This window comes from Orbicella faveolata, unplaced genomic scaffold (assembly GCF_042242905.1).
Source record: "Orbicella faveolata isolate gen_17 unplaced genomic scaffold, um_ofav_v1 contig_46, whole genome shotgun sequence".
NCBI lineage: Eukaryota > Metazoa > Cnidaria > Anthozoa > Scleractinia > Merulinidae > Orbicella > Orbicella faveolata.
The window spans coordinates 23505001-23518180 of NW_028301576.1; positions in this window are offsets into that span (position 1 = coordinate 23505001).

Sequence of the window (13180 nt, forward strand, 5' to 3'; positions counted from 1 at the left end):
AATGCAGTAAGTATACTATGTAGAGATCGAAATCCAGATTGGCAGTGAGTTAGTAAGTTGTTAACAGTAAAATATTCGTAAAGCAGGTCGTATACAATTTATTTCCAAAAACTCTGCGACTGTCGGAATGAGAGGAATTGGACGCAAGTTGTTTGGGTCGTCCCTTTTTCTCTTCTTAAAAATAGGGGTCACCCTTGTTAATTTCCACTCAGTTGGAAACAAACCAGTGCTAATCGACTTTGTAATTATTTGTGTGAGCGATGGTGCGACTATGTTGGCAGCCATTTTTAAAAACTTCCTTGGATTGTTATCTAGGACCATAGCTTTCCTTTCGTTAAGTTTTAGTAACAGTTTGCAATCTACGTTCACTGCTGGAGCTTTCATAGAAAAGGTAGTTTCAGTTGGCTCGATATAGGACTCAGGTTCTATGTTAAACGACAATAATTCAAAGGCTAGTCTCTCACCAATGCTAGAGAAATAGAGATTTAATACTTCGGCCATCGTAGGAGATTCAGTTATAGGTTGTTCTCTAATTTTATTTTCCGAAATATTCTTTACCTTGTTTGGATGTCGTGAGAACAAATTGTTAATTAAATGCCACTTTTTCCTAGGTTGTGATTTACTGCAAGGAGATGATGAAGATTTGTAGTAAAATATTTCCGCTTGGCCTTCTTAATTTCGTTATTTGTATGGTTACGGACACATCTGTATTGATAGCATGCCATGGTCAGAGATAGGAAATTCCGGACCGCGTTAAAAACCAATCAGATTGCGAGATTCGTTACCGTGCGCCTCTTGAGAGAGAAAAAAAAAATATATATATATATGATATTTGTCGGCGGGAGGTCCCTATCGAAAGTATCTTTACCTGAGCGCGGTCTTGAGTACGGCCCGAGACCGAAAGCCGACGGAAGGTTGTTTCAAAGCGTAGCGCAAAATTTCTCTCGAGGTGGACCGTCCAAACCCAGCAAATAACTTTTTTCATGTTGTTCTGTTGTCAATAAAATTGAACTGCCAAAATTAATAGCAAAATATTTTTGAAATGGCGAAAAGACACAGGACAGGAAAAAAGATCTCTAGATCTTCCAAATTTAACTGCTTAAGATTTTAAAATCCCAAAATTTCATTGCAAGGAGTTAAAAAAAAAGCCAGTCAAAGATAGGCTTGTTAACAATTCTGCTCTTGTTTTCCTGCATAATGTTTGCTTCCAAATAGTACAATTCGCGTTCCCTCTGAGTGCTTTCATTCAGTCTAAATCCATGTCTTTACTAATTCGGCAACATTCTAAGACGTGGAGGTCACCACGATCTTGTTGGATAGTCACTCTGTTTATATTCCGCGTTGCAGACCTTTGGAACACGATCAGTACACATGCATACATGCTGAGGTTTCTTCTGTTGAACTAGAGATTACATACGCATATTTATTTCGATAAAAAAAAATTGTTACTTTTTAATCTGCACACGATGATAGAACGAGGCATGCGTAGTGCAAGTTCATTTTGTATGCGCCAGCTATACATTCACGGAGCATAATTCTCTCTCGGCTTGGTTTACACTTTACAGTGGTGTTAAAAGTATTTTTACTTATTTATTCATTTATTTATTTGTTTATTTGTTTATTTATTTATCCATATATTTATAAATTTATTTGTTTATTCAATATTTATTTATTATTATTTCATTTTATTTTTTACCTTGTATACTTTGTAATTTTGTTTGTTTACATGGGCATTTCACTTAAAACATACATTATTTGTCTGCACTGCTTTGTAGAACGAGATATACATTGCACGCGTTCGTAGTTTTATTTGTGTCTACGAGGGTGTCGCTTAAAATGTATCACTGGCCGAAAAGTATACTTAAGACTGCTCTCGTTCATAGAACGAAACATACATTGCATCATTTTATTTTTCATTTCTTTCGTTTTGGTTCAGTAGTGCGCGGTTTTATAGCGCACTTTGGAAAAGAGTGAAGGCTGGGAACGAAGTCGCGCCGCAAGCGCTTATGGGATTACTTGGGGGGACACAGGTCAAAACAAACTGGCGGAATTTAGTACGGAATGTCATAACGTGGATTGTAGTGGCGACAGCAAGGTTTTAACAGAGCTAGATAGCAATAAGATCGAAGTCATTATTTTAGACGATAAAAAGTCAAGAGGGTTCAGGAGAATTCGAACGACGTGTCCCGCTGTTTATTTATACCACGTTGTAAATAAATACACGTGAATGCGGACACGGCGAAATGAGGAACAAATAGTTGAGAAATAGAAGAAACGACATCACCCAAGGCTGGGAGTTCTGCAGTTTTTAATATCACCTTCGAAAGGGCAGGAAAAAGAGAAGATATTACAACACGGAGTATTCGTATTTCGTTTCCCATCCAGGTACGAAGCCCGCCGAACAGGGCTTAACTTTGTAGAGTGGACGAGACGTGGTGTTGTCCTTGTGGTATAGTGACTCTGAACGTAGTTTTTTTTTATTATTATTTATTTGGAACATGAGAAAAGGCACAAAGAGAGAAAAAATCACTGATACTGGCTGGGAAAAAAAAATGAGAGCAATAATTGAGAGCAATAACAAGAACCCTGAATTTAGGTATTTTTAAATTATTTGATTACTCTTTTTATCGTTATTGTATATATTATTTTAGCTTTATGGCAATTGTATTGTAAATTTCTGTTTCTCTTATTTAGATTTAGTAGTAGTAGGTCCACATCAGCTGTACAGTTGCTTATTTTAAACCTACTTATCAAATAAACGTATGTATGTATGTATGTATGTATGAGTTTAGAAAAAAACTAATAGTAAAATGTGACGTTGAAAGCATTTCTGCAGATTTGTGTTAAATGCGATTGCAGTTTGACAGTTATTTTAATAAAACGCCCTACTGAAAATGTGTCCAATCTAATTCATAAATTATGTGTAATTATGTTTTACCAATAGCTCCACAGTTTTATGCTCAGTGAAATGCCGAGTAGGAACGCAATATGGCGCTATTAAGGATAATGGTGTATGCAGCGGTGGTTCGTTCTTCTCCGTTTAGCAAAGTCTACATGTTTGACATGCGTGAAGTGAAACGAATATCGCGGTTTAAGAGGCAATGTACTGTCGTTTACATTACAAATTGCCGTCTCCTGTTTGCGCGAATGTTATTTGAAAACCTTAAACGACGAAACTGCGCAAAATGCGCTCCTTATCTTTGTCACTTATTGGTGGGAAAGCATGCATTAATCTCTGTACTTCTATATATTCAATAAACTCAGGCCGCATTTTATTCCTCTGTGTTCGATTTGATGTTCTGCCTTACCCAGATTAGTAATCAGCCAATCACAAGCCGTGCCTACTGTCCTGACACCGTGTGATATCAAGTCATTGACACGATATGGCAAGTTATTTTAGTCACTTGCCCGAATTTGAGTACGGTAAATACCGAATCATACCTTTTATGGTACGCTTCGGCAGAACATCAGGCTTCTTTGGCCTCGGTCATCATGGGTATTTTGGAGAGACTAAGAACCATGGGTCGACCAAACTCACCTGATATGCCACCAAAGCGGAATAATAGTGACCAAAACTGGCTAACGGGTGACGGCCTTGGACAGCTCTAAAGAAATCTGATTACCAATCACTTGACTACACAGTACGCAACACACAGCACATGCCGACAGGTGTTGCTAATTCAACCCTCATCTGCTACATCAGAGCGATTACTAGGAAACTTATTTGGTATTAACCACATACAATATTCGTTATGACAAATAATCTTGGCGTGTCCTCGTAGAAGAAACAACAAAAGAGGAGCAGAAGGGGGTGGAGTGGGATTTTACTTATTTATCCTGATTTTAGTTCATTTTGTTTGAATCAGAATAACGTAACATTGGGAAAAATGATCTTGATATGCAAAGCCTTAATATAGCCTGCAGCTGTCTTACAATTCATTAGTCTGTCCAAAGACGTTTATTTTTTGCTACTAGCTATTTTTCTTGGAACGCGCGATAGCGGCCGCGAAGAGGGCGCAAAACAATTTTGTCTTTCTCAGGGCCGACCCTAGTGTTCGAGCATTTTTAAATCCCCTGCGTTTAATACTTTTGCTTGGGCTCTAGACGAACTCAAAACAAACTAAAAGGTTTGTAGATAGACTAATAATTAATGGGAGGTCAGACTATGGGCTGAGCCACGGACTAACCTTGAAAAAGAAAAAAAAAGGTAAGGTGAGCTTCACGTTTTTCACGACATGATTTCTGCGAAGACGGCTCGACTATACAAAGACACGACTCCACTCACTTAGAATGTATTCGACATTAGTGAAAGTGATTTCGAAAACTCTAAATGTCACGCGCGGTAGCGAAAAATGAAAATGCAAAACCGTCCTTTGTCCATTTGGAAAGTCTTGAAAACCCTCTCTATTACCAAATTCAGTGCACTTGCGTCAGAAAATATCTCTGAACACGATGAAAAAGAGAGATTTTTTCATCGAATTCTACGTCAAACTTTGACTAATGCATTTTTTCGGCCTTACAGATAAATCCAATCTGAGTAGAATTAACTCGTATTAAACAACACCACCAAACACACTGTAAGAACTTTCCCAAACTTTTCAAGCTCCGTGCATGCGTGTCGGCTCTTGTTCCCACAGAATTTCTCGTTCTTGTACACTTCCACTCGTGTTGCTACAACCCGATAGGGACACCGAAACAGTCTTTAATGTTCTAGATAAAATAATCATAAAACCCTTGGGTTTACCTGTCATAGCAATTGTCCAACCTTTCACCCGAGAAGAAAATTCGGAAAATGCCGAACTATATTACAACTTGAACGATGTAATTAGAATTAAGCAGTTACTATTTAAAACGCCAATCGATATACTTACAGGTATCCCAAGTTCACCAAACCGGAGAAAACATTCTCTGTCAAATTCTGAATATTATTTCCCGATAAGTTTCTGCAATAGAAAAAGAAACAAGTAAAACATGTCTAGCATCAATTGTGAGATTACGAATACACATTGTAGTATAATAATAAGGTTAAATTGATCGTGCACCATGCGTCTAAACCAAACACAGTGTAAGCTCTCTTAACGAAGACTCTCGTAAGCGGACGAATCAACTTACAACCGCTTTCAGAAAACCCGCGTTTTAACTCCCATATTAACTCTGCATTTACTCATCCCCCACTATTTAGATTCTCCTTTGTTTTTAAGCTCGCGTAAGCCGACACTCGAAAGGAATTGGGCCTGGCAATGAAAGATACTCATAACTATTTGTAAACTGCATCACTGCATTTTGTTGCACTGAGACTGTTGAAAGAGTCTGGATTAGGGGGAGGGCGTAAGGGGGAGGTGGAGGATGTAAATGAAAGTTGTAAGTTAAAATGTTATCTATTTTTCAGTTGTCAGTTTAACTTTGGGCCATTTGTTATTTGTCAGGTAAGTGGCTCTTAATTATTAACTTAAAACCTGAAATGGCGTAAACCTCTACTATTTGTCCCCTTTTGTAAACGACACAGTCGAAACCCTCTAAAACGGCCATATTGAGGACAGAGGAAAAAGGTAAGTGTAGAGAAGTGGCCGTTATGGGAAGGTAACGGTGTAATATGACTCCCGTTTTATCTGGATACAACATTTCTTTTCAAGAAAGAGAATATAAGTACGTAACACATTTTTATAATATATATCCATGAAACAGAAAATAAATTTAAACAGATGGAGACCAAAGAAGGGCTGTACGGATCAAGATCTGTGAACATTTACAATTAGAAAAATGGGCCTTGTATACACTCTTTGTCAGTCGTTGATTGTCTTAATTAACTAACGGTTGTAGAGAGGTTTTTTTGGAAGTTGAGACGCGTTTCATCGGCAGTTGCTGTTGTGGAGAGGTGGCTGTTGTAGAAAGGTTGAAAAAGGAATGTATGGCCTGTCCGCCGAGACCAAACCAACTGGCCGTTATAGAGAGGTGGCCGATAGTGGAGGTTTCACTGTATGCCATGCATATAATTAAATGCAAAAACCTAAATGATTTTCTCTTTTTCCCACCCCTACCCCGTTACATTTGCGCTAATTTAATATCCAGCGCTTTTGTTTCGCTCGTGTGCTCGACCATCCTGTGAGAGGTACAACTGAGTTACACTTCTCTATAACCTCTGTTTTAATTCGGTCCGTGTTTATCTGAAGAAACAGACTATGAAAATTTACTTTATTGGTGTTGTGGATGGTCGTGGATGGTGTGATCGCCAATTACTTGAAACAAAAGAAACAAAAGATTCCAAATTTAATAAAGAATACATAAACCAAAACAAAAAAGCTAACCAACAACATTTTCGGCAACACCAGGATGAGAGGGTTTTCTTATTATTCCCAGTTCCGTCTGACATGCTGTAGAGCTTTAGTTCATAATTGCCTAACAGAGAATTTTTTTGATTTTCCCTGACTCCTGAAGGGCGTGGCCTTCCGTTGAGGAAAATGCAACAGATAGTATAAGGGTGAAATTGAAACAGACTCAGCAATTAAATTCGGCACAACTAATGCCACATTTAATTCAAATGCCGACCTTGTTATTCAAGTCGGGTCAAATAAGTATCAGTTTTGGCGCATCTAGAATGCAACGTTTAAACCGAGCGTGAAGTTTAATGTGTCCAAAATACCTAATATTGATGCACGCTACTCTTAAGTTAAAAAAAATAAAATAAAATAAAATAAATAAATAAATAAAGTAACTTTTAGTGATTCCAAATACATCATAGATATTATTCACAAACTAATATCTCAGATTTTTAGACGTTCACCTTCTCTGAAATTTCTAGTATGGTCACGGGTATACATGCACGCGTTAACATAAAAAATCAGCTAAATAGTCATTCTTTTGATAATAGCAACCAATGTCAAAAAAAAAAATTAAACGTACTGTAACTCTTACTGGTTCGTGAACAGCTAACAAGTCATTCATTCATTCATTGATTCATTTATTTATTTAATTATTTATTTATTTATATATTTATTATTTATTTATTTTGTAACGGGAAAATCCGACTGCAAAGGTCCATGTCAAGTTGATTATCCACTATGTACACGCTCAAAGCGTTCTTAGTTGTCTGGGAAAAGAGAATTTGCCATCACCACGACCTTCTGGGTTAGAAAAAATATGTAACTATAAATGTCAAACGGTATAAATTTAATTTTTTTTTTTTTTCAAAAAAAAAATAAACTTAAATAATTTAAATTTGAAATACTAAAAAAAAAAAAACTCAACCCAGACCTGAGACCGTCCTGAAGTCGACGTTTTACCAACACCCCTTCCTATCAATTCAGACCGACAAAAGCCACCAAATAACGCTCTTTTTTCTTCTTGCAATAAATAAAGCCAAACTTAATACCCAGACATTGAGACAAGGGCAAATACTGGCTTTAAGGTAGCTTTTCGGCGGCTTTACGGAACAGTCAATTTTCTATTTCGTGCTATGTAAGCTTCCATGTCTTGTCTGTAAACTTCTCAGCACCATTGGCCATGAATGTTAGACAGCCAATTCCTTGAAACCATCCTTAAATTTGCCTATTTACCAGCTTCCAGTGAGAGGGAGCCGACCTACACATTCAAGAGAGGATTGGTAAAGCCATAGGGGAATGTATAACAAAGGCAAAAAGATCTACCAAGCTTGCGTACTCTCTCTGTACTATTATATCAATCACAATGCTGGAGAATGACCTGAAGAAGTTGGAAACCTTTCACCCTTCTTGTCTTCGTAAAACCTCGGATATCTTATGGTCAAGAAAGGTTTCCAACAATCTGCTCCTCAAACTGACAGAGCAAGAGGATATGGGGATTGTTCTTGTAAGAATAAGGTGGCGTTGGATCACTTACGCGCACCGTAAAGAATCTACTAACATTTCTAAAGATGTTTTCAGATGGACACCAGAGGGTAAAATGGAGAGGGGCCGTCCCAAATCCACCTGGAAGAGGACTGCAGAGGCAGAGCAACAGGACCTAAATCTTAACTAAGGACAAACCACACGGCTTGGAATCGAAAGGACCGATGATGATGATGATGATGATGATGATGATTATTCCATTCGGAAATTCCACTAAATTCCTAGCGCACTCACATCAGATACGTTTTTTTAAACACAATAAAACAAAAGAGATTTTATTCATCAAGTTCTTTCGTGTTTTCGGCTTACAAATAAATCCGATCTGACTTCAAGGTCATTCTTTAACAATTTTAATGCTTTTAGCCCTGAAGATAGTGCGGTAGAGTTAACTGAGGGCTGTTGTAAAAAAAAAACACACACACACACAATAGACGTACGTCCAGGAGCCATAATCGGGGACGAAGACCGTAAGCGCGCGCTATTTCTAGTATTGGGGTTGTCCCCATGATATGAGACAATAATTCTATTTTTAGAACAAATTGCACCATCGCCTGCGGCACACGCGTGTACATGCTGCGAGGATTTTTGCAGATGTCGCGCGGGGGAAATGGCGTCCGAAATTCCCGAAATTTTGTATGTTTTTGGCCCACAACGCAACGCGTTTACGCCTGTTGGAATTTTGCTTAATTAAGTACTTTCGTCGTAAGCTGCTCCAGTTTGAGTGAAGTAAGACCGTATCGAATTTAGATATGTTTCGCTTTAAACTTATATATATCGCTGACCAAGTTGTGTTCCGACGGATGCTTCTTTTACATGAGCTGTACATTACCCCACTTTAAATTTCACATATGTTGAAGATTAACAGCTTTTCCATTACACAGCAAAAAACTAGCTGGATGTATTTAGATATAGCAGAGCTTCAGGACTTCATGGTTTCCTGGCTCCTCTTACCACACGCTTCCGAGGAATTTGCCAGCCTATCGCGACCGAAAGGGAAAACAAAATAATTGCTAGTTTGAGTTTCGCCTGAATTGTAAGCAACGCTTGATGTTTCATCCAGGCCCAATAACTTTACGTCCGTAGATACTGCTCAGTTTTATTTGTGTAAAAGTCCAGTAAATTCTCTGTTGTCGATGAATGAGAGCGCCCGCCGATGCGTGTTTTGTACAGTCAGTAAACATGATAAATTGGACTTCCGCCGCGCCGCACTTTCGTGTGAAAGCGTACATCGAACTCAAACAATAACTCTATAGTTTTTAAATATGTTTAAGATTGATAAATGTTTGAGAACATATTAAAAGCTAAGCTGGAAATATGTGAATAAAGCAGAAATATTAAGCAAAGTTACAATGACGCTTTCTTTAATCAACTTCGAATAACGATTTCGATTTTGTTAATCGAGTTATCAAACCTCCTTGTCTATTTTCATTTTCGCAGTGTAAAACTTCGCTATGCTTATGTTGAAGAAACACTCATGATGTTACTAGCCTTTTTTGCGTTCTTGAAATTTGTTGCATCTCAGCACAAAAGATAACGAAAGAAATCTTTGTCAAGATTTGTTGACAATTGAAAACACCGACTCGGCCTTGAAAGTGCACGAGCTGCACTATGCAAATGAGCTAATTGTACGCGTCAGACTTTCCTTTCAAAAACTTTTGCAAACTCACCAAACAAGCAGAAACAATAAGAAACCATCAAAACAGGTTTTGGTTGTGATTAACCATTGTCTGAGAAACTCACAAATTAACTCGATACCAGAGTAGAGCGTTTTCTTGCTATATTCTTAAGTCAGAACAAACGCAAAAACTTACGCGTGAGCTTACAACTAGCGCGAGCAGATCTTATTATTCATTCCGAGCGCGAGATTGAAGTCTTGTTTTCGACCCTGAAAAACTCACCTTTTCCGTTAGCTCAGAGCATAAAACTACATATAAGCGTCCTGGTTCTTGTTCCCTGCCTTATTCCCTGCCATCACGGTGAAAAATACACAAGAGAATCTCGCAACTCTCACCATTTGATCACGCAACGTGACAGCATCCACGCGAGAGCCCCTGACATGTGCGTGGATCCGCGTGGATATATGACGTCAGGATGGCGCAATTTGTTCTAAAAATAGAAAAATTGTCCATATCATAGGTGCGCGCGGATCCCAAGACTTACGCTCTCCGTCCCCGATTATGGCTCCTGGTACGTCTTGATAACATCAAAGAACTTTAGCCTGCGTAGCGTAGCAGGACGTAGCAGGCGTTAAACGGAAGAGGTGGAGGAGGGGGACTGGGAGAAAGAAGGAACGCCTGCTATAAGAACCCCCTTCTTTTCATTTCTACGTTCGCTGGCGAGCGCAAAATTCCTATTGGCTAATACTCACTAAGTAACTTATTAATTGTCAGTTACACAATCGCATCAAAAACAACCAACAATAGTCGCGGACCAGAAAATGTATTAACAAGAGTTTTGAGAGAACAAAAACAGTCGGCCAGCACAGTCTCTAGACATTTTGTAAATAAAATTTCGAAAGACGCTCTCCGCTTTTGCCCAGACTCGATGCCACAGAACCTGTAGAGATTATTGCAATTGTAATCCTCCTTTCTATTCCCTATTTTTGAACTCTTGTTGGGAGTGGAGGACATTTCCACGCTAAAATGACCTCGATGTTTATGTTATGTTGAGATATTCCCATTTTTCACACTTCGATAATTGAGCAATAGCACTCCGGAAAATGATTTTTCAGGTGACTAAATTCCCGCAGGAAGTCAGTTTTGCCGATAAGCCTGCGCTAGTTTCTGATTGGTGAAACTGTTGACAGTAATTGACAGCTGTTGAAATCGAATTACATCGAAAGCGGTGGGCGTGATGCGAAAAACCCGGTTCTTATAGCAGGCGTTCCTTCCCCTTCTTCCTCGCGTTTTAATTTTTGCCTCCCTACCCCTTTTCAGTTTACGACTGCAACGCAGGCAAAAGGACTTACATGAGCTATTAAAAAAAAAAGAAATAAACGTAACTTTTTTTTTCGTGTTTTTATTTATTTTTATAGAAACACTCGTGAAAATTTGGGATAACTTGTGAGAGCCGTGTAAACACTGATTCTCCCACCCTTTCTCCCGCGTTTCTACAATTCGATAAGACTACGAAAATGATTCCTTATTTCGTCAATAAAATAATAAATGTAATGTTGCTATCATAATATAATCTTTTTCTAACATAGGGTTGACCTGTAACTGCCCCCCCCCCCCCCGCCCCCTTGCGAGTGCAAAATTTGTGAAATGTCTGGAGTATCGAACGATGTAAGAGGATAATAATGTTAACTTTTATTAAAATCTAACCTAGGCCATTTGTCTAAACGAAATATTCTCTTTTGCCATGATTATTCCAACCGGTTGTAACCGTCTACTCTTGCATGGGGAGTAAGCCCAACGTTATGTTTTCAATAAAAAATAGTCTTGTGTGTCTTTTGGAGTTAAACTTAGCAGGATTTCATCGACCACCCTTCACCCATCACCCTCTTGAACAGTTAAGGGGAGGGACAGAAGTGGAGGGGGAGGGGGTTGGGCGTTTCGTTGTTATCATTATGCTGGAAAAGAACGGTCCTGTGGATTTCAGTACATTTTTTGGTTGTTACTGCATTTTGACATCTCCCTCTTAAAGGTCCCCCACTCTTATACCACTGTGCACTGTTGCTTTTAGCTTTCGGTCATGGCCTGTGAACAATGTAACAAACGTACCGATAACGCTTTCAATAATTCTTAGCCTGTAACTCGCAGGAAGAAAAAAACCGCTGAGCACAGGCTATTCGGCACCTATTCACGCAAACTTGATTATTTTCTTTTTGCTAGACAAACGGAGGGTAGGGGTTGATAGGACGCCCCACTGTCCTATTTCTGACAGAGACTTCAATAGTATAATATATTTGTCCGTTCAACCTTTTGACTACCAATTTTTCACCCAAAAATGCCATATTTAACCTTTAAATCAGTTGCTTGGCTGCCATTTATTATTATTATTATTATTATTATTATTATTTTAATTTACAATCAGTTTACAACATGTAATAAATATCTACTTACTTAATAATATATATCTTTTTTTTTTTTTGTTAACCTAATTACTTCACAACTTCACATAAATCTGTGGGTTAGTAGACGTAAAAAACAAGAGAAGACAAGAAAAGTAAAGCAAAAAAGACGAAAAATAAAAAAGTTACAAAAGAAATCTATATATAGTCTTGAACTTTGTAATGTTGTTATTATGAACAGCAATTTCCCGTTGTATATTGATTTTTTTCTCTTAGAAGCGTGAGAAAACTGGAAATTGCTGAGCTGAAAAGCATACGTCTAAACTAAAAATTCTAATATAGATTGAGAGACGAAGATTTGTTACAAGATTAGTAAACAATTGCAAAATATATAAATAACAAAATATTAAAAGATCTAGTAAGATCCAAACACGAAGGAAACATAATTTACTCGCGTTTCAGTCTGGGCTAAGCTGGTATGACAGAAGCGAGTTTATAGAGTCTCCTCTGAAAATCGACGGTTATGATGCAATTTTGTAAAGACACCAAAAACATTATTTTTAAGAGAGCTTTAGAACATTTGGCATAACTTTAATTATTTATTTATTCATTTATTTATTTTAGCATATCTTAAAACACAATTTTATCTCGTTTACATATAGATATAAATTTTTTAGATATCTTTTAACCTTTTTTCAATTGTAAATTTAGTTAGCATCGGGCAGGCGAAGAGCCACCCTGTGGATATACTGCCCGAAATGCCATTATTATTATTATTATTATTATTATTATTATTATTATTATTATTATTATTATTATTATTATTATTATAAATTATACTAAGTCGGACCGGAAATCTTAACGAGTCGATGTCATGATAAAAGGGAAAGCAACTTACTTGTTTGAAATATAAATGTCTCAAAGGAAGAACTTTTTCAGGCGTTTTCTGGTGTTTCTTGAAGGGATCCTGTTTCATGCGCACTGGGCAGATCAACAACCAGAGCGTTATGGCCGTAGATGACGTTCTGTTGAGGTTGTGGTTGATCGGGCCTCCACTTAATAGGAATCTTGTTGAACGTCTACCGACGTCCGTTTATTACAAGCTTATCTGCGACTATGGAGGCTTTAACACGGTCGGTCTTTTGGGCTTTCCTAAGAGCAGGAACTAAAATATTTTTCCGTATTTCACGCACGTGAAAAGGCAGGTCTTCCCCCATTCTGATGTTAGACTCTGCAAGAAGACGGAGCTGGCTCCAAACGTGGTCCCTGTCTGCCCGGCAGGTGAAACGGACAATAATCGGTCTTG